This window comes from Phocoena sinus, chromosome 9 (genome assembly GCF_008692025.1).
Source record: "Phocoena sinus isolate mPhoSin1 chromosome 9, mPhoSin1.pri, whole genome shotgun sequence".
Taxonomy (NCBI): domain Eukaryota; kingdom Metazoa; phylum Chordata; class Mammalia; order Artiodactyla; family Phocoenidae; genus Phocoena; species Phocoena sinus.
In genome coordinates this window covers 100,734,219-100,761,527 of record NC_045771.1, presented here as the reverse complement: position 1 = coordinate 100,761,527, position 27,309 = coordinate 100,734,219, and the positions used below count along the sequence as shown (strand labels likewise).

Here is a 27,309-nt window from a genome sequence, read left to right as displayed (position 1 = left end):
TTGGCTAGGCGGATTCTTAACCACCACCAGGGAAGTCCTGATCATGAACTTTTTGTTAGCTTTTTTTTCTCCTTAACACAGATGCAGAGGGATGAGAGCTCATCTTAGGCCACATTACCATCATTGATCCTTGAATGTCCTCTCTCTCTTGTGTCTTTTGAATTTTCTTTTATCTCCATCCTCCACTGCCACTTGCCAGCTCCCACTTTTCCCATGATCAACCATTCTAATGTATTTAACATATACATTTCCATTTGTTCGTATTCTTTCAAGACATGTATTTTCGAGGGCTCGTGAGTTTTGAGGTAAGCAATACTGTACTATATTTCACTGTGTTTCACGCGTGACTCTGCATGGTACAGACAGCAGTTTTCCCATCTGTTTTTTGGTGATGCCATCCAGGTTGATTCCTGCTTCCTACTATTGAAACCCCACAACTCAGATGGGGACTTCAATTCATGGGCCGGGACTCGAACCCAGCCAAAACTCAGATTAGGACCTGAACCCACTGTCTTTTAATTAAAATCACACACTTGGTCTGAGGACCTATTAAAGTTCAGGCTCTTTATGCACAGAAAGAATTCAGTGAGAAACAAGCGATAGGTAAGAAGTGGATTTTTTTTTTTTTTTTTTTTTTTTTTTTTTTTTGCGGTACGCGGGCCTCTCACTGTTGTGGCCTCTCCCGTTGCGGAGTACAGGCTCCGGATGCGCAGGCTCAGCGGCCATGGCTCATGGGCCCAGCCACTCCACGGCACGTGGGATCTACCGGGACCGGGGCACGAACCCGTGTCCCCTGCATCGGCAGGCGGACTCTCAACCGCTGCGCCACCAGGGAAGCCCCAGAAGTGGATTTATTTAGAGAGATACACACTCCAGAGACAGAGTGTGGGCCATCTCAGAAGGCAAGAGGCCCCGAAATATGGCGTGGTTAGTTTTTATGGGCTTGGTAATTTCATAGGCTAATGAGTGGGAGGATTATTCCAACTATTTCGGGGAAGAGGCAGGGACTTCCAGGAATTGGGCCACCGCACACTTTCTGGCCTGTCATGGCGCCTGTGGGTGTGTTATTTAGCATATGTTAATCCATTACAATGAGTGTATAATAAGGCTCAAGGTCCACTAGAAGTTGAATTTTCTGCCATCTTGGACCTAGTTGGTTCTAACCAGTTTATGTCATATCCAAGGCTACGTCGTTCTTTTAAAGGTTGTGTCCTGCCCTGTTTCTTCTTGTTTCACTCTCACAGTGAGCTCTGCACACACCTCCCCTGTATCCTTTGCAGTAATTTCTTTAGAATGTATAGGTAGATGCATAGTATACATACTGTACACATTCTTCACCTGACGTAGCAGATGGCCCCAAGGTGGCTACCAGTCTACCCTCCATTCACTTGTGCATGGACACTCCCAAACCCTCACATCTCTGCCAATTGGCATTATGCAGCATTCTAATTTTTGCCAATCTAGAAGTATTAAGTGATACCTCATTTTTTTAAAATTTTTGTTTTAATGATTTTGAATGAGTTTAAGCATCTCTTCATATCCTAGCTTGGCTTTGTTTTCCTCTTCTCTTTCTAGTTTCTAGAGTTTACTGGTTTCTTGAAAATAGAGATTAATGTTTTATTATTATTGCTGTTTTTACTGATTGGCAGTATTTTCTTTTGCATTCTAGATAGCAATTGTGTATCACCGTTACACCTTTTATAATTATCCCACAGTCCTTGGATATTCTGATGTGTGGGGTTTTTCTCTCTCTCTCTCTCTTTGTTTTCCCATTTGGGAAGTTTCTTTTTTTTCTTAATTAATTAATTATTATTATTATTATTATTTGGCTGCATTAGATCTTCGTTGCTGTGCACGGGCTTTCTCTAGTTGTGGTAAGCGGGGGCTACTCTTCGTTGCGGTGCGCGGGCTTCTCATTGAGGTGGCTTCTCTTTGTTGCGGAGCATGGGATCTAGGCACACGGGCTTCAGTAGTTGTGGCATGCGGGCTCAGTAGTTGTGGCTCGCGGGCTCTAGAGCACAGGCTCAGTAGTTGTGGCAAGCTGGCTCAGTAGTTGTGGCACACAGGCTTAGTTGCTCCGCAGCATGTGGGATCTTCCCGGACCAGGACTTGAACCCGTGTCCCCTGTATTGGCAGGTGGATTCTTAACCACTGCGCCACCGGGGAAGTCCCCTGGGAAGTTTCTGTTGCACTGATTCTTTCCTCAGATGTGTCTGGCTGCTGGTGAGCCCATGAAAGGCAGTCTTTATTTTTGCTTCAGAGTTTCTAATTCTCATATTTCCTTTTAATTCTTTCTAAAAGTTTACATGTTCTCTAATTACATTGCTCACCGATTCTTGTATGTGGACGATTTTCCCATCAGAGTTCTTAGCATATTAATCATAGTTATTTTAAATTCTCAGTCTGATTATTCCAAAATCCCTATCCCTGCCATATCTGAGTCTGGAATTCTTTCTTTGCCTCTTTGGATTGTATTTTTTCCTTTTATCAAGCTGTGTAATTTTTTGTTGAAAGCTGGACATGAAAATAGCTGGGTAAAAGAACTAAGGTTAACAGGCCTTTATATTTATATGTATATTTATATATAATATAAGGTTTTATATTTATCTGGGTAGGAGGTAGACTGTGTTTAATGTTTGTAGAGGTCAGAAACTTAAATCTTCTCTGAGAATTTTTAGGAAAAAAGCTGCTCACCTGTATTCTTTGTGTTTTCCTAGATACTCCTTCTAGAGGCTGAGCCTCGCAGCCAGTTCAGTTGTAAACTCCCATTATTACACCAGAGAGCTACTGATGTGGCCACCTGATGTGGTGGTGTGGAGGGGGGAAAGCATTCTAGAATTCTATTATCCCATCTCGGTCTTTTTGTGAGTCTGTGCTCCTGGGCTGTGACCTCCACAAGTGACTCTCAGTTTCCTGCCACCTCCCCACCCTTAAGACCTTAAGTAAGACAGGAAGGCTAGAAAGAGGTAGAATTGGGTATATTCCATCCCGATGTGGAAGGCTGGAGAAGGCTGGAGTTGGGTATTTCCCTCCCCTGCAGTCCCCCTTGGTTAGGCTGTGGTAAAACCCAAGTTGCTTAGACTCTGTCAAAATAGTTTTTCTTGAGGGCAGTTCTTTGTTAAGGAGAATGGAATGCCCTGGGTGTGTTTCAAAATGGTAATGTTTCCTCTCCCTGCCGAGAAGCATGAGGGTTTTTTCTCTTATCTTTACCCTGAGAACCTGGTAGGGCTTCTGGAGGTAAAATTAGAGCTGGGTCTCCAGGAGTTCTTATCTTGCAAGCTGGCCCAGGCTTAAGCTCCCATCTTCCAGCTGCTCTTTCCAACAGCAGCTTTGCTCCCAGTAAGCTGTGATTCTCTGTATCTGCCCAGCTGTCTCTCTAGTTTGGGGCATGCTAGTTTGCCCTGAGATCAGTTCTCTGATAGATCTGAGAAAAGTTGATTTTTGTTTAAGTTCTTTTTCTTGTTCTGAGAATGGGAGCTCTGACTTCCAACGTCTTTATATGTTGGACTAGAAACCAGAAGTTGCATGTCACTTTTAGATATCATAAATGCTTTTCTAATTCTGTCATGTTCCAATTACCCATAGTTACATTTCATGGAATGAAAATCTTTAATTCGTCTGTCAAAACATCACCAGTATGTTTGCCTTTGAGCCTGCTTTTTAAATTTTTGTTCAAGGAGACTTTTCCTGTCCCTAGTTGAAAGAATATCCTTTTATATTTTTCTCTATTGACTTTGTAATTTTACCTTTGGCACTTGGGTCTTTAATTCACCTGGTGTCAAGGAGTGATTCAGTTTTGTTTTTCTCCATAGAGTGAGCCAGTTTTCCCAATAGAATCTATGAAACAGTCCATTCTTCCCCATTTGATATATGGTATATTAAGTTCCCATTTATACAAATGCCTTTCTCCCAGGTCTCTGTTAAATCGCCTTGGTCTATTTGTCTGTTCTTTTGCCAGTTCTGCTGTGTTTTAATGCTGTGTCAGTATCTAGTAAGACAAATCCTTCTTCTTTCTTCTTTCAAGTTGAATGTATTTAAATGTACTCTTGAAGTAAATTTATTCTGGGTTTATCTTTGAGGCTTGTTTCTCCCATCTTTAATACAAAAGGAAAACAGAGATTCCATTAAGGCAGTGTTTCAGACAAACAAACAAACCCTTTCCTTTGTTTATAAGGACATAGTTATTAATCCTGTGTTGTTGGGACCTGTACGCCAGGCTGTTTCTGCAGTAGTTCCATTATAAGCCTGTCACTCCCTTTCCCCCAGCTCACTTCAGAGCAGCGGGCGTACACTTTTGACAGAGCTGGCTGAGGTGCTGATGGTAGGAAGACGGCTTTTCTGTTGGGACCACATCGTGGATTCATCAATGTCATTCTTTACAAAAGCTAGTCAACCTAAAAAGGCCCCACTCCTAGAGGCCATCTAGCGTAACTAGCTTGTTTTTTTTGTTTTTTTTGTTTTTTTTGTTTTTTTTTTTTTTTTTTTTTGCAGTACATGGGCCTCTCACTGTTGCGGCCTCTCCCGTTGTGGAGCTCTGGACGCGCAGGCTCAGCGGCCATGGCTCACGGGCCCAGCCACTCCGCGGCATGTGGGATCTTCCCAGACCAGGGCATGAACCCGCATCCCCCGCATCGGCAGGCGGACTCCCAGTCACTGCGCCACCAGGGAAGCCCAACTAGCTTGTTTTCTGGGTGAAATAATTGAGGGCCAATGAGGTGAGGTTATTCACCAAGATCTCCCAGCTTCCTCTTCACAGGCCAAGCACCAGACCTTTTCGATTCTGAGTTCATTGCTTCACCCACATTCCCCACACCACATGGCTTTCTTCAGCGAACAGGGCAGATAGAGACTCAACATGGTAAATTCTGAGAGAGATCCAAACATAAGCATGCTGTTCATTTTATATACATCTGATGGGTGGATGGGAATGCAAAACATTCTTTGAGTGAGTCATCAAACGTGAATCAGGACCTTGCTTCCAGGCACAAGATGGAATTTCTTTTCTTGTTTACTGATAACTTCAGGCCTCTTGGGTTTCAGTATTTAAGTAAAATAAGGTAGATTTCAAGGTCTATTGCAAATATTTTGAGGACAGCAAAGCTCTGACAGCAGGAAAGGGACTGAATTAGAAGCTGCAGTGAACTAATTGCCCTACCATTGACAAATGACTAATTGATTCTGTACACACAGCTGCTAGAACTACAGTATGGAGATAAGGCTTGCCTGTATCGTTAATATAAACCATGTACCATTAAAAGTTAATTTGTGGTTTCCTTTAAACTAAGAGGCTACTCTTGGATGACAGAGGTATTCATCAACCAGTAGTTGCAACAGAAGATTATCATATAGCTTTCTATTAAGAAAAAAATTAATTTACCAAGAAATAATAGCACATAAGGTAATATATATTGTGTTTATTAGAAGTTATATTATTATACTATTTCAAATGTTTTATGATTCTTCCACCCTAGGAAAACAGACGTTTATATTTTTGGTTTTTCCTTATTTATAAGAATACATATTTTACATGGTATCAAATGATATTGTTAGTAAAAAATATCGCTCTATGAATTAACCTTAGAACTTTTTTTGTGTTTGAATGCTCCTTGCAGTTTGGTGAGATAATTTTTTTGCACCTATATTAGAGCTGACCAGAACCACAGACTGGACTGCAGAGCTGACTTTGGCCTGGACAAATATGTCTTGGTGCTGGACAACCTTCCCTTCTGGGCAGACAGCTCTTTGAGTTAGCCAGCATGAAATCAGTAATTTCATTCTCTTGGTTCAGATGAAATGAAACTATGCAGGAAAGCTACTTTGGGGCTTATAAGGTGATATGTTTTGAGGTCCCATAGAGAGCAGTTTGGTGATGCTTCTCCAATCTTAAACTGTAAACTGAGAAAAGTCTGATAATAAGAATGTGGCAAAATCTATGTACCAAGGTCTTCATTACAGCATTATTTATAGTAACGAATAATTAGAAACAACTTAAATATTCAGCCATACTATTCATTAATATGGTATTTTAAGCAGCTACATAAAAGGTTGCTTTTAAAGACAAATGACATAGGAAATATTTATGTTGAACAAATAAAGACATTTGAATGTGTCAACCTTAAAAATGAAATAACATTGTTTTTTTGGTGGGTTTTTTTTGTTTGTTTTGTTTTTAAAGAAGGCAAGATGAGTTATTTGGGAATTGCAAAGAACTGCAATTCGGGACATGCAAGCTACAGGGAGCCAAAGGCAAGTCCAAAGAGACCAAGGGAAAGTCAGCCTTTTTAGGTTTTAGGAGGAACCTGGAGATGGTTGCTTTGCATAAAAGTTCACTGGAGGTGGGCTTCCCTGGTGGCACAGTGGTTGAGAGTCCGCCTGCCGATGCAGGGGACACGGGTTCGTGCCCCAGTCCGGGAAGATCCCACATGCCACGGAGCGGCTGGGCCCGTGAGCCATGGCCGCTGAGCCTGTGCGGTTGGGGCCTGTGCTCTGCAATGGGATAGGCCACAGCAGTGAGAAAAAAAAATCTGCTGACTGCATATACTCCCCATTCACTAAAATCACATATTGATATATACTGACCTTTCCCCTACCTCTTTGGAGCAGTTTCTCCAGAAACTGAAATGCTGTCTCCTGGGCTATAGTCCTCATTTTGCCCCAAATAAAGCTTTAAAACTTAACTCACAACTCAGACATTGTGCAATTGTTTTTTCAGTTGGCATTACTTTTACAAAAATTACCTTTAAGACAAAGAATAATCTTCACAATAATTTATGACATGAAGAGAGAAAATGAAAATGTTTAGGCAAGACAGATACACACTTTGCCACAAGTATTTCACGCCAAAGTATTTCTTGAACTTCTAAAATTGAAAATGAGTTATGCATTTGATGACATTATACATTGTTGTGTGAGTAGTATGTTGTCTAGCAGATAATTTGTAAGTATATTACAAAACCAGCTCATTTGAAAGTTGAAAGTGATGTTTTTTAATTGTTAGTATGTCATGATTTTATGTCATATTTTTACTTGTTATTTATTGTATGATTTCTATTAAAATAGAAATGTATGATTTCTATTAAAAGAAATGATGTCTCAAAAATCTTGAAATTAGAAACAAAATTTTAATCTGTTTGAAAAACTTCTAAAACCATCAGAGCCGAGAGGAGCTTGAGAAGACATGACAACTAAATATAATGGACATTAGATAAAAACCAAGGAAATCTGAAAAAAGTATAGACTTTATTTATTAAAATGTTTCAATATCAGTTTATTACTGTAACAAATGTACCACACTAGTATAAGATGTTAATAATGTGGTAGATGGCAACCCTCCATACTCTACAATTTTTCTGTAAACTTAAAATTTTTCTAAAAAATATGTATAAACAATAGTTTCTAAATGAAATTTTAGTCATGTAACCACCCCCATAATCAAATATATAGAGCATTTCTATCACACTTAAAAGCCTCCTCCTGCCTCTTTTGCAGTCAGCCCTCTTCTCCCCATCCCAGCCCCTGGAAACCACTAATTTCATTTATGTCCCTATAATTGTGCCTTTTCCAGAATGTCATATGAATATAATCATACAGTATCAATCCTAGAATATGTAACCTTTGTATCTGGCTTTTTTCCATTAGCATAATGTTTTTTAACTTATTGATGCATGTATCCATAGTTCCTTCATTATTATCACTGAGTACATTGACGGTTGTATCTCAAATTGTTTATGCATTTACTAGTTGATAAACATTTGGACTGTTTCCAGTTTGGGGCTATTATGAATAAAGCTGAAGCAAACATTCACCTACAGGTCTTTGTGTAGGCAAATGTTTTCATTTCTCTTGAGTAAATACCTAGGGTAGGGATGGGTCGTATGTTAACTGTATGTTTAACTTTACAAGTAACTGCTAAAATATTTTCCAATCTATTTGTACTGTTTTGACTTCTGATAGATAACGTACAGGTGTTCCAGTTTCTCCACATTCTTGCCAGGAATTAGTGTTAAAAAATATTTTCCATTTTAGGCAATTAGTAGGTATGTAGTAGTGGTGGATTTAACTTACGTTTCCCTAATAAATAATAATATGAAGCATCTTTCTATGTGCTCACTTGCCATCCACATACATTCTTTTCTGAAGTGTCCAATTTTTGCCCATTTAAAAATTGAGTTGCTTATCTCTTATTATTGGATTGTAAGTATTCTTTATATATTCTGGGTATAATTCTTTTACCTTATATCAAGTTTTTAAAGATTTTCTTCCAATATGTCTTTTCATCTTATTAACAGTGTGTTTTGAAAGCACAGCTTAAATTTTGTTAAAATCCAGTTTATCAGTATTTTTCATTTTATGATTATGCTCAAGCTCTAAGCAATATTTGCCTAACCTAAGCTTCTAAAGATTTTTGCATTTGCTTCATTCTTAAAGTTTTAGAATTTAAGGTCTTATATTTAGGTTTATGATACATTTTTTTTACATCTTTATTGTAGTATTATAGCTTTACAAAGCTGTGTTAGTTTCTGCTGTAGAACAAAGTGAATCAGCTATATGTATACATATATCCCCATATCCCCTCCCTCTTGAGCCTCCCTCCCACCCTCCCTATCCCACCCCTCTAGGTGGTCACAAAGCACCAAGCTGATCTCCTTGTGCTATGCAGCAGCTTACCACTAGCTATCTGTTTTACATTTGGTAGTGTATATATGTCAATGCTACTCTCTCACTTCATCCCAGCTTCCCCTTCCACCAGTGTGTCCTCAAGTCCATTCTCTACGTCTGCATCTTTATTCCTGCCCTGCCACTAGGTTCATCTGTACCATTTCTTTAGATTCCATATATATGCATTAGCATACAATATTTTTCTCTTTCTGACTTACTTCGCTCTGTATGACAGACTCTAGGTCCATCCACCTCACTACAAATAACTCAATTTTGTTCCTTTTTATGGTTGAGTAATATTCCATTGTATATATGTGCCACATCTTCTTTATCCATTCATCTGTCGATGGACATTTAGGTTGCTTCCACGTCCTGGCTATTGTAAATAGTGCTGCAATGAACATTGTGGTACATGTATATGATACTTTTTTTTTTTTTTGCGGTACACGGGCCTCTCACTGTTGTGGCCTCTCCCGTTGCAGAGCACAGGCTCTGGATGCGCAGGCTCAGCAGCCATGGCTCATGGGCCCAGCCGCTCCGCGGCATGTGGGATCTTGGACCGGGACACGAACCCATGTCCCCTGCATCAGCAGGCGGACTCTCAACCACTGCACCACCAGGGAAGCCCCTATGATACATTTTTGTGTTAATTTTTTTTTATGTAGGGCAAGGTAAGTGTTGAGTTTCTTTTTCTTTACTTTCCTTCTGTTTTCTTTCTCTTTCTTTCTTACACTCTGTTACTTTTTTTTTTTTTTTTTTGGATATTGATATCCAATTACTCCAGTACCTTTTTTTTAATACTACCCCTTTCCCTCATTAGGTTAGCTTGGCATCTTTTATTAAAATGAAATAACATAGATGTATGGTTTCAATGGCCTAAAAATAGGTATATCCATTTGGGGAGTAAATACTATTTACTTTTGTGTTTACTGTTCTACACACAATGTTCAGGATCCACTCAAAAATTATGAAGCAGAACAAACACAAATAAAATCAACCTTAAGAGAAAAAGGAAGCAACGAAGTCAGAACCACAAAAGATCCAGACACTGAAACTATCAGATGGATATTTCAAATAACTATGACTTATGTGCTAAAAGATCTAACAGAAAAGACAAACAACACAGAGAAAATAAGGGGAATTTTACCAGATAAATATAAACTATAAAAAGGTTCAAATGTAGATGGTAGAAAAATGCACACACACACAATATCAGAAATGAAGAATTCCTTAAGTGGGTTTATCAGCAGACAGGACACAGCTGAAGAAAGAATCAGTGAACACACTAGGTCAATAGAAATTATCCAAACCGAAACACAAAGAGAAAAAAGGGTGAAAAAAATAGAGTATCCATGAGCTGTGAGAAAACATCAAACTGTATAACATACATGAAATTGATGTCTCCAAAGAAGAAGAAGAAAGAGAAAACATGACAAAAAAGATACTTTAGGAAATAATGGCCAAGAATCTTCCAAAATTAAGGAAAAAAAACCATATAAATCTAAGAAACTCAAACACCAATTAGGATACACACACACACACACACACACACACACACACACACTACAGTCAAATTGCTGAAAAACAAAGATACAGAGTAAATCTTGAAAGCATCAGAGGAAGGAGAAGACACATGACACACAGGAAAACAAATACAAGGATGACAACAGACTTCCCCAAAATATGCAACCTGGAAGACAATGGACTGACAATTTTCTTGAAGTGCTTTCTTTGTTTTAAGAAGCATGCAAGATTTTCAACAAATGGTCTACTAATTTTTTAGACTTAATTTTTTTTTAAAGCAGATTTAGGTTTACAATAAAATCAAGAGGAAGGTACAGAGATCTCCCATATACCCCACCATCCCAAACATGTGTAACCTCCCCAATCATCAATATCACTCAGCAGAATGGTACATTTTTTTAAAACAAGAATGGACCTACACTGACATACCATAATCATCCAAAGCCCATGGCTTACCTAGAGCTTCACTCTTGATATTGTATATTCAATGAGTTTAGACAAATGTATAATGATATATACCAATTGTTATAATATCATACAGAAAACTTTTACTGCCCTAAAAATCCTCTGTGCTTTGCCTATTCATCTCTGCTCCCACCCAAAGATTGACATCTTTAAAGTATTAATATTTTTTAAAAATCCATCCAGAATTCTATACTCAGTGAAAATATACTTCAAAAATAAAGGCCACTGAAAAATTTTTCAGAAAAACAACATAAACTGAAGATAAAGGAAGTTCTTTAGGCCAAATAAGGATGACAATAAATCAAAACACCAAAGTACAGAAATGAATGAAAAGTGCTATAAATATAAATGGTAAATACAAGAGTATATATAAAGTATATTATTCCTTATTTTAAATTACTTTAAAAGATAATTGACTTCCTAAAGCGAAAAATAATGTATTGTGGGGTTTATTATATATAGAGAATTAAAATCTATGACAAATATAGCACAAAAAATGCAAGAGAATAAACCTTATGGTTGTAAGGTTTTTACACTATATGTGAACTTATAATTTCCAATTGACTGTGATGAGTTAAAGATGTACATTTAAACTCTAGAGCAACCACTAGAAAGTTCAAAGAGATGTTGTGAGTGGTGTAGCAAGATGATGGAATAGGAGTTTTCTACCATCATCCCCCCATAGAAGTGTCACATTTGACAACTACCCACGGACAGGAGCACTTCTGTGGGACTCCAGGATTTTGGCAGAGAAATTCCAGCACATCATCAGAGAAGAAATCCTAGAATAGATGCACTGAAGAAAGAAAAAAGATAGTTTCACTTTAACCATGTAATTTCTCTCCAGAGGAGGCACAGTTCAGTGCCAAGAGAGCCCCCCTTGGCCCACAGTGTCTCCCATGTGGGAAAGTGAGAGCATACTGAGTGAGCACACAGCTACCCCAGACATGTGAAGTGCTGTTCAAGAGGCCCACTTCTTTATTGTCTCTCCCAGATTACTGAGGTGATCAGCACAGCTGAGAGGTTGAGACAGCCTGGGAGTAGGAAAGAGAGGCCCATATCCTACCAACTGCTCTGCAATCTCCATCAGGAAGACTGCCATGATCCACCTGTGATGCCTCTCTTATTGATCCCCAAATGGCCCAGGGCACCCAAACACTCCACATGCCTCACTCCCTTTTTCCTCTGGCTGAGTCCCCAAAAGCACCTGTGCAGACAGTGAGTGCAAATATTTCACACAGATAGCAGGACTAGATGAAGGCCCACATACAGGACACTACCTTAAGGAAAACCAACAGGAAGCACCAAGTCTGGCTTTGCAGGATCAAAAGAAGGCTCTTAAGAATTCTTCCTCAGAGGGAACAAGAGGTGTGGAATAGATGAATCCATAGAGAAGGTCTGAGAGACCCTCAGAATCCCTAACCAGGCTGACTGGTGAAGGCATTTCTTTCCCAAAGCTAGTCAGTAAAGAGTGGAGGAGGTGACTGCATCTTCAAATGTGAGGACAGCAAGACAAGACTCAAGACATCAAAAAACATGAAAACTCCTTTGGTATTGTGAATCAAAGGAAGACAGTATTATTTCAATAACCAACCCCAAAGAAATGGAGATGTGTGAATGGTCCAGCAAAGATTCCAAATTATTGTTTTAAGGAAGCTCCGCGAGCTACAAGAGAACACAGACAACTCATCACAATCAGGAAAAACACATGAACAGAATGAGAAGTGCAATAAAGAGACAGAAACTATTAAAAAAGAACCTAAGAGAAGAGTTGAAGAACATAATGAAGTGAAAATTCACCAGTAAAGAGTGTCAAAACAGATTTGATCAAGTAGAAGAAAGAATTCATGAACTCAAAGGCAAGTCATTTAAAATTATGCATCAGAGATTTCCTGTAGAAAAGAAGAAGAGATAAAGAAGTTCCCTGACCAAAATAAGTTGAGGCAGTTCATCACCCCTAGACCTACCTTACAAGAAATGCTAAAGGGAGTTCTTCAAGCTGAAACAAAAGGACACTAATTAGCAACATGAAAACGTGAAAATATAAAACTCACTTTTCCTGTAAGGAAAGCATATTGTCAAATTCAGAGTACTCTGATACAGTAATTGTGTGAAAATAACTTAAAAATCTAATATAAAAGTTTTTTAAACCGTTAAAAATAACTTTAGCTATAATAATGTATTAATGTTTGTACCACATTAAAATGTAAATTGTGACATCAAAAACATAAAATGTGGGATTTTTTATAGTTTTGTATGCAGTTAATTTGTTGGCTGTTGTAACTGTAAGTTGTTTTTTGTAAGCCTCATGGTAACCACAAAGCAAAAACCTATAGTAAGTACACAAAAATAAAGAGAAAGGAATGAAAGCATACCACTACAGAAAATCATCAAATCACAAAGGAAGACAGAAAGAGAGGAAGAAAGAAATTACAAAATAGCCAGAAAACAATTCACAAATTGGCAATGGTAAGTCCATAACTATAAATAATTACTTTAAATGTAAATTATATATTAAATTATCTGAGCAAAAGATATAGGGTGGCTGATTGGATTTAAAAATAAAACATCCAGGGCTTCCCTGGTGGTGCAGTGGTTGGGAGTCCGCCTGCCGATGCAGGGGACACGGGTTCGTGCCCCGGTCCAGGAGGATCCCACATGCCACGGAGCAGCTGGGCCCGTGAGCCATGGCCGCTGAGCCTGCACATCCGGAGCCTGTGCTCCTCAGCGGGAGAGGCCACAATGGTAAGAGACCCACGTACCACAAATAAATAAATAAATAAATAAATAAATAAAAATTAAAAAATAAAAGATCCAACTATATGCTGCCCACAAGAGACTCAACTTCAGCTTTAAGGACTCACACAGATTGAAACTGAAGGTATGGAAAAAGATGTTCCATGCAGATGGAAACTAAAAAAGTGAGCAAAGGTAGCTATATTTATGTCAGACTTTAAGTCAGAAACTACCACAGTTGTTCATAATATTTCCTCATACTCTGTTTTGCTTCTATAAAGTTGATAGTAATATTCTCTCTCATCCTTGATGTTAGTAACTTGAGCCTTCTCCCTTTTTTTCCTTGGCCGGTCTAGCTAAAGGTTTGTTATTAGTGTTGATCTTTTCCAGAAACCAATTCCTTTTTTTAAAAATTTCTCTATTGTCTTCTATATCCTAAATAATAAATTTCAACTTTATCTTTGCTATTTTTTTCCTTTGTGTTTGCATTGGCTTTAGATCGCTCTCCTTTTTCCAGTGTTTTCAGGTGGAATATTAGGTTTTTGAGTGGAGATCTTGTTGGTATAGACATTTACAGCCGCAAATTTTGCCCTATGCACTGTTTTAGCTGCATTCCATAGTTTTGGTATTTTGTGTCTTCATTTTCAATCATCACAAAGTATTTTTAAATCTCCTTTGTGATCTCCTCTTCAGATATTTAGCTGTGTGTTGCTTGATATCCCTATATTTCTTAATTTTCCAAATTTATTTGTTTTTTATTTTGAATTTTATTTTTTTGCAGTCAGAAACCATATTTTGTTTTACTTCAGTCCTTTTAATTCTACTGGGGCTTGTTTTATGGCCTAGCACATTAGTATATCCTGGAGTTCATTCCATGTATACTTGAGAAAAATGTGTGTTCTACTGTTGTTGAGTGTGTGTTCTACAGATGTCTGTTTGGTCTAGTAGACTAGACTTGAGGTCTTCTATTTCCTGTTCTTCTGTCTAGTTGTTTTATCCATTATTAAAAATGGAGTATTAAAGTCCTCAACTATTATTATTGAATTGTTGATTTCTTTTATCAATTCTGTTATCAATTTTATTTATTTTGTTACTCTATTGTTAGGTGCATGTATGTTTATAATTGTTATAGCTTTCTGTTGGATTGGTCCTTTTATAAAATTTATAGAATTTTAATATGTATAAAATGTCTCTATGTCTAGTAATATTTTTTTGTTTTCAAGTACATTTTTCTCATATTAGTATAACCACTCCAGCTTTCTTATGTTTGTTGCTTACATATTTTTTTCATCCTTTTACTTTCAACCAAATTGAATCTTTGAATTTAAAGGGTGTTTCCTGTAGGCGTCATAAAACTGGATCGTGTTTCTTTATCCACACTGCCAATCTCTGCCTTTTGATTGGAGTGTTTAATCTATTCACACTTAATGTTAGTATTGATATAATTAGAAATATGTCTGACATTTCACATTTTATTTTCTATATGTATCTTGTCATTTTTGTTCCAGTCTTCCTCACTTACTGTTTTCTTTTGCATCAAGCGTTTTTTAGTGTAACTTTTAATTCCTTTAATAAGTTGTGTAAATTTAATTCCTTTTATAATATTCTTATTTTGTTATTTTATGTATTTTGGGCTTACCATATATATATTAAGTTGTCAGAATGTACTTCAGATTTATATTAAATAATTCCAGTGAGATATAGAAATGGTATTTCAGTTTTCCTCTTTTTCCTCTTCCCCTTTTTTTAAGACCTCTATATATGCTACAAAATTTGCAATACATTGTGATAATTATTAACTTATATAACTTTATGTTATGTTTAAAGTTGACAATAAAGGAAAGAAAATATATATTTCTAGTGTTTGTTCTATTAACCTTCCTTTTTGCAATTTCTGGTTCTCTTCTTGTTCTTGTACATTTGAATTGTTCTCTGCTGTCATTTCCTTACTCCAATATAGCTTTGCTCCCATTCACCTCTTTCATGCTGGTATTGTCAAATATATTACATTTCTATATGTTACAAGCCCAACAATACATATATGTGTATACTGCTTTATACAGTTGATTGTTATATAAATTAAGTGATAAACTATGAATTTATACTGCCTTTCACAATTACATAATTATCTTTACTGGTACTGTTTATTTCTTTGTATAAATTTAAGTTACTGTATGGGGTCACTTGCTCTAGGTCTGAAAAACTTATTTTAGTATTTCTTACACAGCAGGTCTGCTAATAATAAATTTTCTAAAACTTTGTGTATCTTGAAATGTTTTTATTTTACCCTCATTTTTGAAATATGGTTTTGGTGGAGATAAGATTCTCTTTTGACAGTTTTCTTTTAGGAATTTGAATACGTTGTGCCATTGCCTTCTGGCCTCCATTGTTTCTAGCGATCAGTCAGCTGTTCATTTTATTGGAGTTCCTGAAAACACGAAGGTTGTTGCTTTCAAGAGTTTGTCTTACACTGTGATGTGTCTGCATGTGAATCTCATTGGGTTTATACTACTTGCAGTTGGATGAATTTTAGATTGTTTTTCATCAAATTTTGAGTTTTCAGCCATTATTTTTAAAAACATTTTTCTATTCCTATCTTTCCTCTAACTCTTTAATCCCATTACACATATGTTGTTGTAGTTTATGGTATCCCACTTTCTCTAAAGCTCTGTACATCTTTTTTTAAATTATTTTGTTGTTGTTCAGATTGCATGATCCCTCTCACTTTAAATTCAGTGATTCTTTGTTCTGCCAGCTCAAGTCTACGCTGAGCCCATTTAGTAAAATTTTTATTTTAGTTATTGTATTTTACAAGTTCATATTTTCCATTTGGTTCTTTTCATAATTTATCTCTCTTAATTGTTATTCTTTATTTGATGAGTCATATTATAACTTCCTTTATTGCTTTAAGCACTGTTTATTTTAGTTCTTTGAAGTCTTAACTGCTTCTTTGAAGTCTTTCTAAGTTTGAAATCCGTACACTCTCAAAGCCAGTTTCTGTTGCCTGCTTTTTTTCTTGTGTATGGAACACATTTTCCTTTTTATTTGGAAATCTTGTAATTTTTTGTTTAAAACTGGTCATTTTGAACACACTATTCTAGCAACAATGGATGCTGATCCCTCCCACCCTGCTCCCATACTCTTTGTAAGGCTTCTTGTTGCTTTGCTAATGTTTTTTGTTTGTTTGTTTGTTTAGTGACTGCTGAACTATGTAATGACGTATAATTCCCTGCAGTGTACAACTTCTGATGCCACTCCTCAGAAGGTGCAGCCTGGAGCATGTGCAGTTACTCTGCAATTGTAGTGGATTTAGCAGGGTTCCATTTGACTTTCTCCTTCCCTGTGATTATGTTAAACTGTCTGCCTACCTTGGTATCACATCCAGCTCTCAGTCTCCATTAATTGCTGGCTGACTGTTTTCAATAAGCTTTTGGGCATAAAATGCTACCTATTCTGACCCAAATCCTTGAGCCCACTTGTTGAGGTTTGTTCTGACCACAGGAGGGCTCTTTTTCACTGTCTCTTTCCCTGGCTTTCTCTGATAAACTTCTAGCTTGTTTACACTGTAGCCTGTTGCTCTCATGAAGCTTCCAGCCTCCTTTTAATTGCTTATTATCACTGCTTACCTCCATTGTTTTCCAGAGCACCCTTAGGCTTGAATTTCCCCACACTCTGTTCTAAATAGTTCCCTTGGGTAGAGCTTTAAAGCTCTGTGTTCTTATGACCTACATATCCTGTTGGGCAAAACCTCTGTGTCACTGCTCTGGAGGTGGGGACCAGCTCAGTGGCCCACTTCTCTCAGACTGATACTCTGCTTCACAAACAGGTCACTGGGCTGGGGCAGCTGCCTCTGGACTTCTCTGCTTTCCTCCCCTGGGATACAGACTCTGGCCTATATGCTGAGGTGAAGGCAACTGGGGTCCCAGTATTCTTGGTCTGCCATGCCTGGGTAGTTTCTGTCCTGTGAGTAGCAGTTAGGTGGAGGAAGGGATCCCCAGACTTCTCACTGCTCTTGCTTCAAATACAGCCTCTGCAACACTGAGCTGGTGGCCTGCCCCTCAAGTAGAGGCACCACAGCCCTTGACTGGGAGCTGATGGAAAAGGGAGCACTATGTTCTTGGCTACAGCTCTGCAGAGTGAAGCTTCCACTTTGCTGAGCTAGAGCAAGGAAAAAGAGCGAGTCACGGCTCCAATGCCACAGACTTCTACTGTTCTTACCAAGTAGATATTCTTAAACAAATGCTTCTTCCTTTCTGTGTGTGCTTCCAGAGATTTAAAATGGTTGAGTTTCTTTTCTAATTTTTACCAGGTAGGTTATTTCACTGGGGAGGGGGTCCATGGAGGTCCTTATGCCACCATTCTGGAAATTGTCTCCTAATATCATATGATTTTAAGTCAAGAGCTTCAAAATTAGTGAAGCATATACATTGTGCTCAATAAAAAACATATATATGCAATAATAGTTTTATTTTTATGTATTAGTTATCTATTGGTGCATTGAAAAATCACAACAAAACTAAGTGTCTAATGACAACGTTCATTCTGCTTATGAATCTGCATTTTGACAGGGCTCCATAGGGATTCATTTTTGCATTACTCCATGTCAGCTAGGGTTCCTCAAAGCTTGGGAATTGGAATAATCTAAGGGCTTACCCATTCATATTTCTGATGGGTGATGTTGGAGGCTAGAATAGCTGGGGCTTTGGGGGTATCTCTCTATATCTTGTGTATATTTGTGGCCTGTCCATGTATGCTTCAGTATGTTTCAGCGTAGCTGACCTTTTAAATATCACCTGAGGGCTTCTAAGACATGTGTCTTGAGAGAGTCAGGTGGCAGCTCTATGACCTTTTATGATCTAGCCTTGGAAGCCATGCAGTAGTCAGAGGCCCACCAGATTCAATAGGGGGTAACAGGGCTTCCCTGGTGGTGCAGTGTTTGGGAGTCCACCTGCCGATGCAGGGGACACGGGTTCGTGCCCCGGTCCGGGAGGATCCCACATGCCGCGGAGCGGCTGGGCCCGTGAGCCATGGCCACTGAGCCTGCGCGTCCGGAGCCTGTGCTCTGCAACGGGAGGGGCCACAACAGTGAGAGGCCCGCGTACCGGAAAAAAAAAAAATAGGGGGTAACACAGACAAAATTTCTTCTGGAAGGAGTGTCAACAGTAGAACTGGAGAAGAATGCATGGGATGGGATGCATTGGTATGGCTGCTTTGGGAAAATACTACCTGCAACAGGGGTAAAAGCTAACAGGTTGCTATTTATTGTTAGGAAATATAAAACTTTTAAATAATTTAAAATATAATTCACCTTTCTTTTTTAAATTCTATTTTATTTGTTTATAATGTATGCATTTCAGTAGAATATGCATGTAATTTATAAATAAGTAGTCACATAATGGGATTCTCTTCAAATTCCTTTTTTTTTTTTTCTTTGCTGTACGCAGGCCTCTCACTGTTGTGGCCTCTCCCGTTGTGGAGCACAGGCTCCGGACGCACAGGCTCAGCGGCCATGGCTCACGGGCCCAGCCGCTCCGCGGCATGTGGGATCCTCCCGGACCGGGGCACGAACCCGTGTCCCCTGCATCGGCAGGCAGACTCTCAACCCACTGCGCCACCAGGGAAGCCCCTCAAATTCCTTTTAATAATGTATTGTATGATCAAAAAATTTAGAAAACTCTAATACAGAAATTCAAAATCAGGTTGAGTGATTTCCTCAGCAGTACACCAATATATATATTATGATAAAATTATTTTGTGATAACTTCCAAACAAGTATAAAACCCAAACTATTGGAACAGAATTATAATAATAATTAGCATCTGGTAAGAACACCCTATGTGTCAGGCATAGTCTTATGAATTTTACATATATTACATAAACACATAAATATTTACATTCAGTTCTCTTAATAACTATATGAACTAGGTATTTATTATTTCTGTTTTGCAGATGAGAAAATGGAAGCTTGGAACGGATAAGTCAGCCAGCTTGTATGACAGAGCTGAACTCCAGAGCCCGTAATCTTAACTACCATACAGAGAAATGAGACTTTTACAGGTATCTATTGTGGTGTGTGTTTTTAGGAAAGTCTGTTTAGGGCCCAAGGCAGTGGTGTGTGGAAAATATTTAACAACCAGCCCTCCAAAAAGAAACTGTAGGCAAGTATATATGTACATCTGTTTAGTATAATTTTTACTGACCCAAAGGAGATGCCCACATAATTTACAAATAATAATAAAAGATATATATTCTTTATCTTAATTCCATAACCTATAACTTCAGTGTGACTTGCTATTTCTTGCAAAATGCAACCTATACTTCTACTGCTCAAGAACAAGGTAACAAAATCAGATGATGAATAAATGCTAGATTACTGTCTAATCAGCAAAGAAATTATTCATACTGTCAGAAAAAGGGTAGTTTCAACATGAATGTTGGTTGATAATTTGGTTTGGGCTAATGAGTCAGATGGAAGTGCAACCATGAAGATGTATGTCAATGAAAATAAGTGGAGGAAGCCAACTTTTTTAAGACATTACTACTATTTAGCAGAGGCATAAGTGTATTAAATACAGTAGGTTTCTAGAATATGCTCCCAGATACAAGAAGTATTCCTTAATTTATTATTGTGGTAAAGTGAAATATACATAACATAAAATTTACCATCTTAACCATTTATAAGTGTACAGTTCAGTGGCATTAAGTACATTCACATTGTTGTACAATCATCACCACTATTCATCCTCAGAATTCCTTCATCACCCCAAACTCGAACTCTGTACCCCCACGAAACAGTAACTCCCTATTCACCCCTCTCCAGGTCCCCAGAAACCACAATTCTACTTTCTTTCTATATGAATTTGCCGATTCTGGGTACCTCATATAAGTGGAATCATATAATAGTTGTCCTTTGGGGTCTGGCTTATTTCATTTAGCAAAATGTTGTAGCATGTGTCTGAATTACGTTCCTTTTAAGGCTGTATAATATTCCATCGTATGTGTATATCATATTTTATTCATCACTCATTTACCAGTGGACATTTGGGTTGTTTCCACCTGTTGGCTATTGTGAATAATGCTGCTATAAACATTGGTGTACAAATATTGATTTGAGTCTTTGCTTTCAATTTTTGGGGGTATATACCCAAAGTGGAATTGCTGGATCATATGGTAATTCTATGCTTAATTTTTTGGAAGAAGTATCTTACTGTTTTCCAGTGCCGTCCTTTTATTTATTTGTTTAAGTTTACTCTCACTCTGTGTTCTGCCATTATCCTGGGGAACTTCAAGTTTCTAACATCTCCTTTGCTTCCACCCATGCTCCGATCACATATTATATCTCATTTATTAATGTCTCAAACTCTTACTATTCTCTCCATCATTACAAACGTAGAGTCCGAACACAGTCTAAGGCTTAGCTTGATTTCCAAGTATAGCAGGGACAGATCAATGATTGAAGAATGACTCTGTCTGGTAATATTCAATAAATGCATTATAACTTATTAAATTTTTTTATATAAAAACAAATTTATACCTTGTGAACAAGAAACAAAAATTCCTTCTAGGAGACAGACTATAAGCCAGTGGGAAACACAACTCACAGTACAAACAAGTGACAAATGACAATAATGCTATGTGATATACACACTTCACTAGTAGGAAATGCGAAATTTCAAGGGAAGTTAAAAGATGGAGAAATTTACTCTTCTTTGAGGAGGAATACCTAGCTGAGAGGTAACACTTGAGTTGAGCCTTTTTAGATCTTCAGTGACAGTTTGTAACCGAGGAAGGGAGATCAGGGCAATCCAGGTCAGCAGGACAAAGGTGCAGAGGCTCAGAGCTGGCAGGCGAGGCGGGGTGTGTTCAGACAGGTTAGACTCAAATGTGTAACTGTGGAGGCGATGAAGAGGGGTGGGGTGGAGGTGGTGTCAGAGGATGTGGCTGAATAGAGTTTGGCCCTGGACTGAGAATGATTTTGAGTGACAGACTAAGGAGCTGCTCTTTAGTTTAAGACCAATGGAGACTCACAGCAGTTTGTAAGTAGAGGAGTGACATGGTAAATTCTGCATTTAGAAAGCCCAGCTCAGTGATCACATAGAGAAAGAACTGAAGGGATTTAAAACTAGAAAATAAGAGACCGGATAGGAAGTCAGTGTACCAGACAGTGCTCTGCTGTTGAGGATGACATTGGAGAGATACCTCTTGCATTTTTCTTCCAACACTGTTATAAATGTCTCACCTTGAAGACCAGTATAGAAAGTTCCATGCAGCAAAAAGAAATCTGTTTAGTTAGAAGTGTCAACTTTTATAAATGACATTTTAGCAAAATTTTAAGAGTGACTTTTGTAGCATTAAGAAAGAGGAATCACCATGTAGAATTTATTTGGCTTTCATTCTTTCTTTCCTTTGATAGGAGTTCGTCCCTGAAGAGCAAAGTACAAGTTTCTGACCTAATGTGTCTCCAGTCTCTTCTGTTTGATCACCTTTACATTGAGGCCAGCACACCTTTAGTGTGACACTTTTTATATTCACAATATCTTGTTTGCAGAAAGATTTTTCTTTTATCAGAAACAAAGACAATGTCCATCAGCCAGTGTTAGTAAAGGCAAGGATCAAACAGCCTTCCCAATTTATACTATGCTGACCACACTCAAAGATGAGAATTTATGTGGGCTTCCCTGGTGGCGCAGTGGTTGAGAGTCCGCCTGCCGACGCAGGGCACACGGGTTCGTGCCCCGGTCTGGGAAGATCTTACATGCCGCGGAGTGGCTAGGCCCGTGAGCCATGGCCGCTGGGCCTGCGCATCCGGAGCCTGTGCTCTGCAACGGGAGAGGCCACAACAGTGAGAGGCCCGTGTACTGCAAAAAAAAAAAAAAAAAGAGAATTTATGGCAGGATTCAAATCAATGCAGATAATTCCTTAATATATTTTAGGGAGTGGAATTTCTAACAGGTCTATTCTTTGCCTGAAACCTGCAAATACATGTGACTTTTAATGTTGTCAATGGCATGAGTTACAAGTAGAGATAAGTGGTGATGAACACAATGTTTGTTATGTCAAATCTTTCCCTTTTACCTCTAAAAATCAAAATAGCCTCATCCTCTAATCCTGGCCACAGTCACTGAGGAGAATTACAATAAGAGCCACAAATACTATTAGTTGAAACTTGAGATAAGTAAAATATGCATAAATCCTCTCAAGTGGAAAAATATTCGCTGTGGGTGTCTTTCCTTTTCAGTCACTGAAAACAAAGTTCTGGGCACTGATGACCACAGTTGTTGTTCAGTTCCCTCTTGTACTCAGACGATTCAAAGGGGGCTGACATTAGCATTCGAATCACCCTCCTTCAGCAGGAGCTGACCGCACTGTGTTTTGAATGGGACTAAATGTCCATTCCTGGGACAGAGACCACAAAGAGAGGAGACAAGGGGCTGGTTTCCAACTTGTGAGCTTTAGACTCCTGCAGGGATTCACGTGAAGAGGGGCACCGTGCAGCTGAACGCAGGTCAGAAGAAGACTCTGGACTGGAAATACAAATGCGGCTGGAAAATGCATCTCAGATGTGTACGTGCATCCTCCCTTGCTACAGAAATACATTAAATTCTTTCAAATACACCCCAGGGGCTCCTCTCTCTGTCACACCCTCACCACGCACCCAAGAAGTGAGTTTATTGGGTAAAAACAGAAACAAATGCTGTGACTGGGATGCATACTTGGAGAGCAAAGTTTCTTCTCTGTGTCAGAAATTGGATCAAAGCTTGAGGAGAAAGATTATGGGGAGGAAGAAATGGAGACCCTCCATTCTTCAGTGTTGGAAGCTGATCAAAAACATTTCTTGGGAGTGCCTCGAAGATTCCTCAGAGCGAGTCACCCTTCCAGCCATCTTTGGAGGAAAATCAGCGACTCATCCCTCACTCACTGCGTGTCTGGTTTGGGGTCACACTGGTCATGTCTGGGAGACAGCACAACCTCCTCTCCTGCAGACGAGCTCAGGCCAAGGGCATGAACTACTCCCAAAAAGAAGAAGAAGCTTCTGGATAACTTTGGAGGAGATATCGTTAAGCCCACACCCCTAGACTAAATTGAACCATTTTGTCACTATCTAACTCACACAATTTTTGCCTACTATATTTGGCAACTTATCTGGGATACTTCTGTTAAAAAGAAAAAACAACAGGCCCAAACTAGAGTCATTCAAAATGGAGTCATTTGTGCTAAGCCCCACGATTGCAAGCCAAGACTTAATACCCAACCTAATTGCAGTTTCAAACTCTCAGGAATGCAATCTTAACTGGTCAGCACTAGTGAGGTGATCCTCCTGATAGGACCCTTCTGTTCCCCTCAGGAGGTCGACCTTCCTGGAAACAATGCATTCTTCGCTAATAAGTTCCTTGTTTCACCCTCTTTCTGCCTTTAAGAACTTGGATGAGATGCTGCCTGCCTGATTCATGAATCATTTGATAAAGACAATGTGGTCTCTACATTTTACTCAATTGACTTTTCATTATTTAACGCTGTTAAACTCAGAATATCAGTTTTGGTTTGTATTGCAAACCTAGTAGCAACACTAGAGGAAGCCAAGTATATCTCTTTCAAGAATTACAAGAGGTCTGAGAATTTATCCTACTTGCAAGCTAATAAGTTAGCCTGCCACAGTTTCATGATGCTGAGAGAAGACACACGATTCCTGGTCAGAGACAGAGAATTTTTATTCCTCAGGGCACAGCAGGCAGCATGAACTTCATGTATGCATCAGCTCCCCTTGTCCCCCAAGTCCCGCTGGGTAATGAGGAAGTGACCAAGAGGTTGCTGTGCTGGCCATGGGTTTTCATCATAGCCAAAGAACCCCAAGCTTAGGAAACCCCAATCTTTTATTAAGGCAACTGTAAGACCTGCCTGCCCTTTTCCCCAGGGAGGCATTATCTCTATTATACTGGACAGTAAACACATCTGCCCTTGGTTCACTATCTCTACCTAGCCTGGCTGTTTGCTATACAAACATCCTTGAGAGGAGAGGTTGGGCACTAGACTGCTTGGAAGAATGGTCCTCAAGGGATAAGAGAAATAGATTTGATCCATACTTGGAGAGGGTAGGCTAGTAACTAACTTAATCGCAATCCATGGGACCATTCACCAACCAAACAATATTTCTTATGCAATTTCATGTGAATGTAATAGATAATGGGAAACTACAAGAAATTATTTCCCATAAAAGTGAAATGTCACCTTAACTAGATAGGACTGAACACTGCCCAGTGAACACCTGTTGCACAGACTTAGACACACAGGCAGGCGTTAACCCCGTAGGCCTGGAGGAAATGACTCATGGGGTGGAAGTAGAGGTAGAAGAAAGGAAGGCCAAGAAGGAGAAGCAACTGCATACATTCAAGGCACTCAGCCATATCCTGGCTTGTCATCCTAGCGCTGCTGCCAATAAGACACTTGCACATTTGATAAAGATTTGTTAGCAATGAAATCTGACTGAGCTTGAAGCTAGTTCTGCCCCTGAATGTTTGAGTTTTCTACACCAGTAAAGTACTTCTTTTCTTTCCTGTCTTAGGAACACCTTGACTGAAGAATAACATACATTCAGAAAAGTGAATTATGTAAGTGCAAAGCATGATGAATTATCACACATACAAAAAGCACATCATGAAATCAGAGGCCAGATCAAGAGTTAAAATACGCCAGCCCCGGGCTTCCCTGGTGGCGCAGTGGTTGAGAGTCCACCTGCCGATGCAGGGCATGCGGGTTCGTGCCCCGGTCCGGGAAGATCCCACATGCCGCGGAGCGGCTGGGCCCGTGAGCCATGGCCACTGAGCCTGCGCGTCCGGAGCCTGTGCTCCGCAACGGGAGAGGCCACAACAGTGAGAGGCCCGCGTACCGCAGAAAAAAAAAAAAACGCCAGCCCCTCAAGTGCCCCTTTAGCCCCCTTGGAATCAGTACTCCTAGAGTCATCTCCGAAGGTAACTACCATACTGATTTCTAACATCGCGGATTAGATTTATCTGAACTTTAACTTCATATAATGGCATCACACAGCACACATTTCTTGTGTCTGGCTTCTTTCTCTCAACATCATGTTTGCAAGATTTATAGTGTTATATTGTGTGCAGCTGTAATTAATTCATCCTAATTACTGGATAGCATTCCATTGTAGGAAGATATTTCATACACTGAATATTATTTCTTCATTATAATGTTGATGAAATTTTTATCTGTTTTCAGTCTTTAGCCATTAAAGATAATATGCAATAAACATTCTTGTACACATATTTTCACATATGTATGTATTTCTGTTGAGTTGAAACCTAGGAGTGGAATTACAGGATCGGGGGTATGCGTAAGTTTAGCTTTAATAGATAATGGGAAACAGTTTTCCAAAGTGACTGTACCCATTTATACTCCCACCAGGGTTGTATGAGAGCTTTCCATTCTTGCGAATACTTGCTATTGGCAGCCTATTTGATTTTAGTGATTCTGGTAGGTACGTGGCAGAATCTAATTGTGGTTTTAATTTGCATTCTCAGATGACTAATGAGTGTTCATTCTTTTCATATGTTTATTAATCACTTGTATTTCCATTGGTGAAGCTGTTGTTAAAATCTCTTGCTCACTTTTTTTTTATTGGGTTGTCATTTTCTTATTGATCTTTAGGAGTTTTTTGTTTTTAATACAAGTTCTTTTCAATTAAATGTGTTGCAAATATCTTCTCCAATTCAGTGGCTTGTATTTCACTCTCTTAATGTGTCTTAGTGTTAATGTGTTCTTTCCGTAATCTTTTTTTTTCTTATTGGTTAATACTTTTGACATTTAAGAAAACTTTCCCTACTCCTAAAGACATACATGTTCTCTTGTTATCGCCTTAGAAATGTTATTGATTTATTTTTCACAATTATCTCTACAATCCATCTGGATTTATTTTTGTGTAGGGCATGTGTCTGAGAAAAAAACTCATTGTGTTTTCCTTTACTCTCATACTCGCAATACTTGTGACACCAGATGTGCGGGTTTTCCACACCAGGCTGTTCTCTGACACCAGCTGAGTGTCCTGCATTTCAGTTCAATTCTGACAGTGACTAGAGTGAGCGCACATCCCACAGGTTAAAGGCTCAGTCCCACAAGCCTTCCCCCACTTCAGATGCCAATTGCAAGTAGGAGGTCCCCCAGTTACCCACAACTTCTGTCTGACTTGGCTGCAAATTGAAGAATCCTCCTTCTTCATGCTTGATTATTTGCTAGAAATAGCTCACAGAACTCAGGAACACACTCACTTATGTTTACCTGTTTATTATATAATAAAGAATAAGATGTGAAGGCTACAGATAAACAGCCAGATGAAGAGGTATATAGGGTGAGAGGTATATAGGGTGAGGTCTGGAAGGGTCCCCAGCACAACAGCTCCTGTCCCCATGGATTTGGGGTGCACATAGATGTGTTTACCAACCTGGAAGCTCCCTGAGCCCCGTATTTTTGAAATTTTTAAGGAGGTTTCTTCATGTAAGCATGATCAATTGTTAACTCCACTTCTCCTTTTCTGAGAGGACGGGAGTGGGGCTGAAAGTTCCAAACTTCTAATCATGGCTTAGTCTTTCTGGTGACCGGCCCCCATCCTGAAGCCCACCAAAGGTCACCTCATTAAAACAAAAGACACTCTATCACTCAGGAAAATCCAAGAGACTTAGGAGCTCTGTGTCAGGAACCAAGGTCAAAGACTAAATATCAGAACAAAAGATGCTCCTGGTGCTTTTATCACATAGGAAATTACAAGGGTTTTAGGAACTCTGTGGCAGGAAGCAGAGCAAAGACCAATCTGTGTAGTTTCTGTTATTTTATAATGTGAGTTAAAGATTAAGATTAAATCTTTTTCTTATGGATATGCGGGTTTTATGCCTATCCAGCACCATTTATTTATTGTCCTTTCCC

The 27,309-nt window shown here is 38.9% G+C and overlaps 1 long non-coding RNA gene across 2 annotated transcripts in view; it reads left to right on the top strand.

Moving 5' to 3' along the window:
- Nucleotides 1–26,029, top strand: part of LOC116759305 — a 124,461-nt gene extending 98,432 nt beyond the window's left edge. For both annotated transcript variants that reach the window (XR_004351414.1, XR_004351412.1), the window contains 2 exons: nucleotides 19,333–19,440; nucleotides 21,797–26,029. This is a non-coding gene — a long non-coding RNA (uncharacterized LOC116759305). The remainder of the gene's footprint in view (nucleotides 1–19,332; nucleotides 19,441–21,796) is intronic.
- Nucleotides 26,030–27,309: the final 1,280 nt, after the last annotated feature.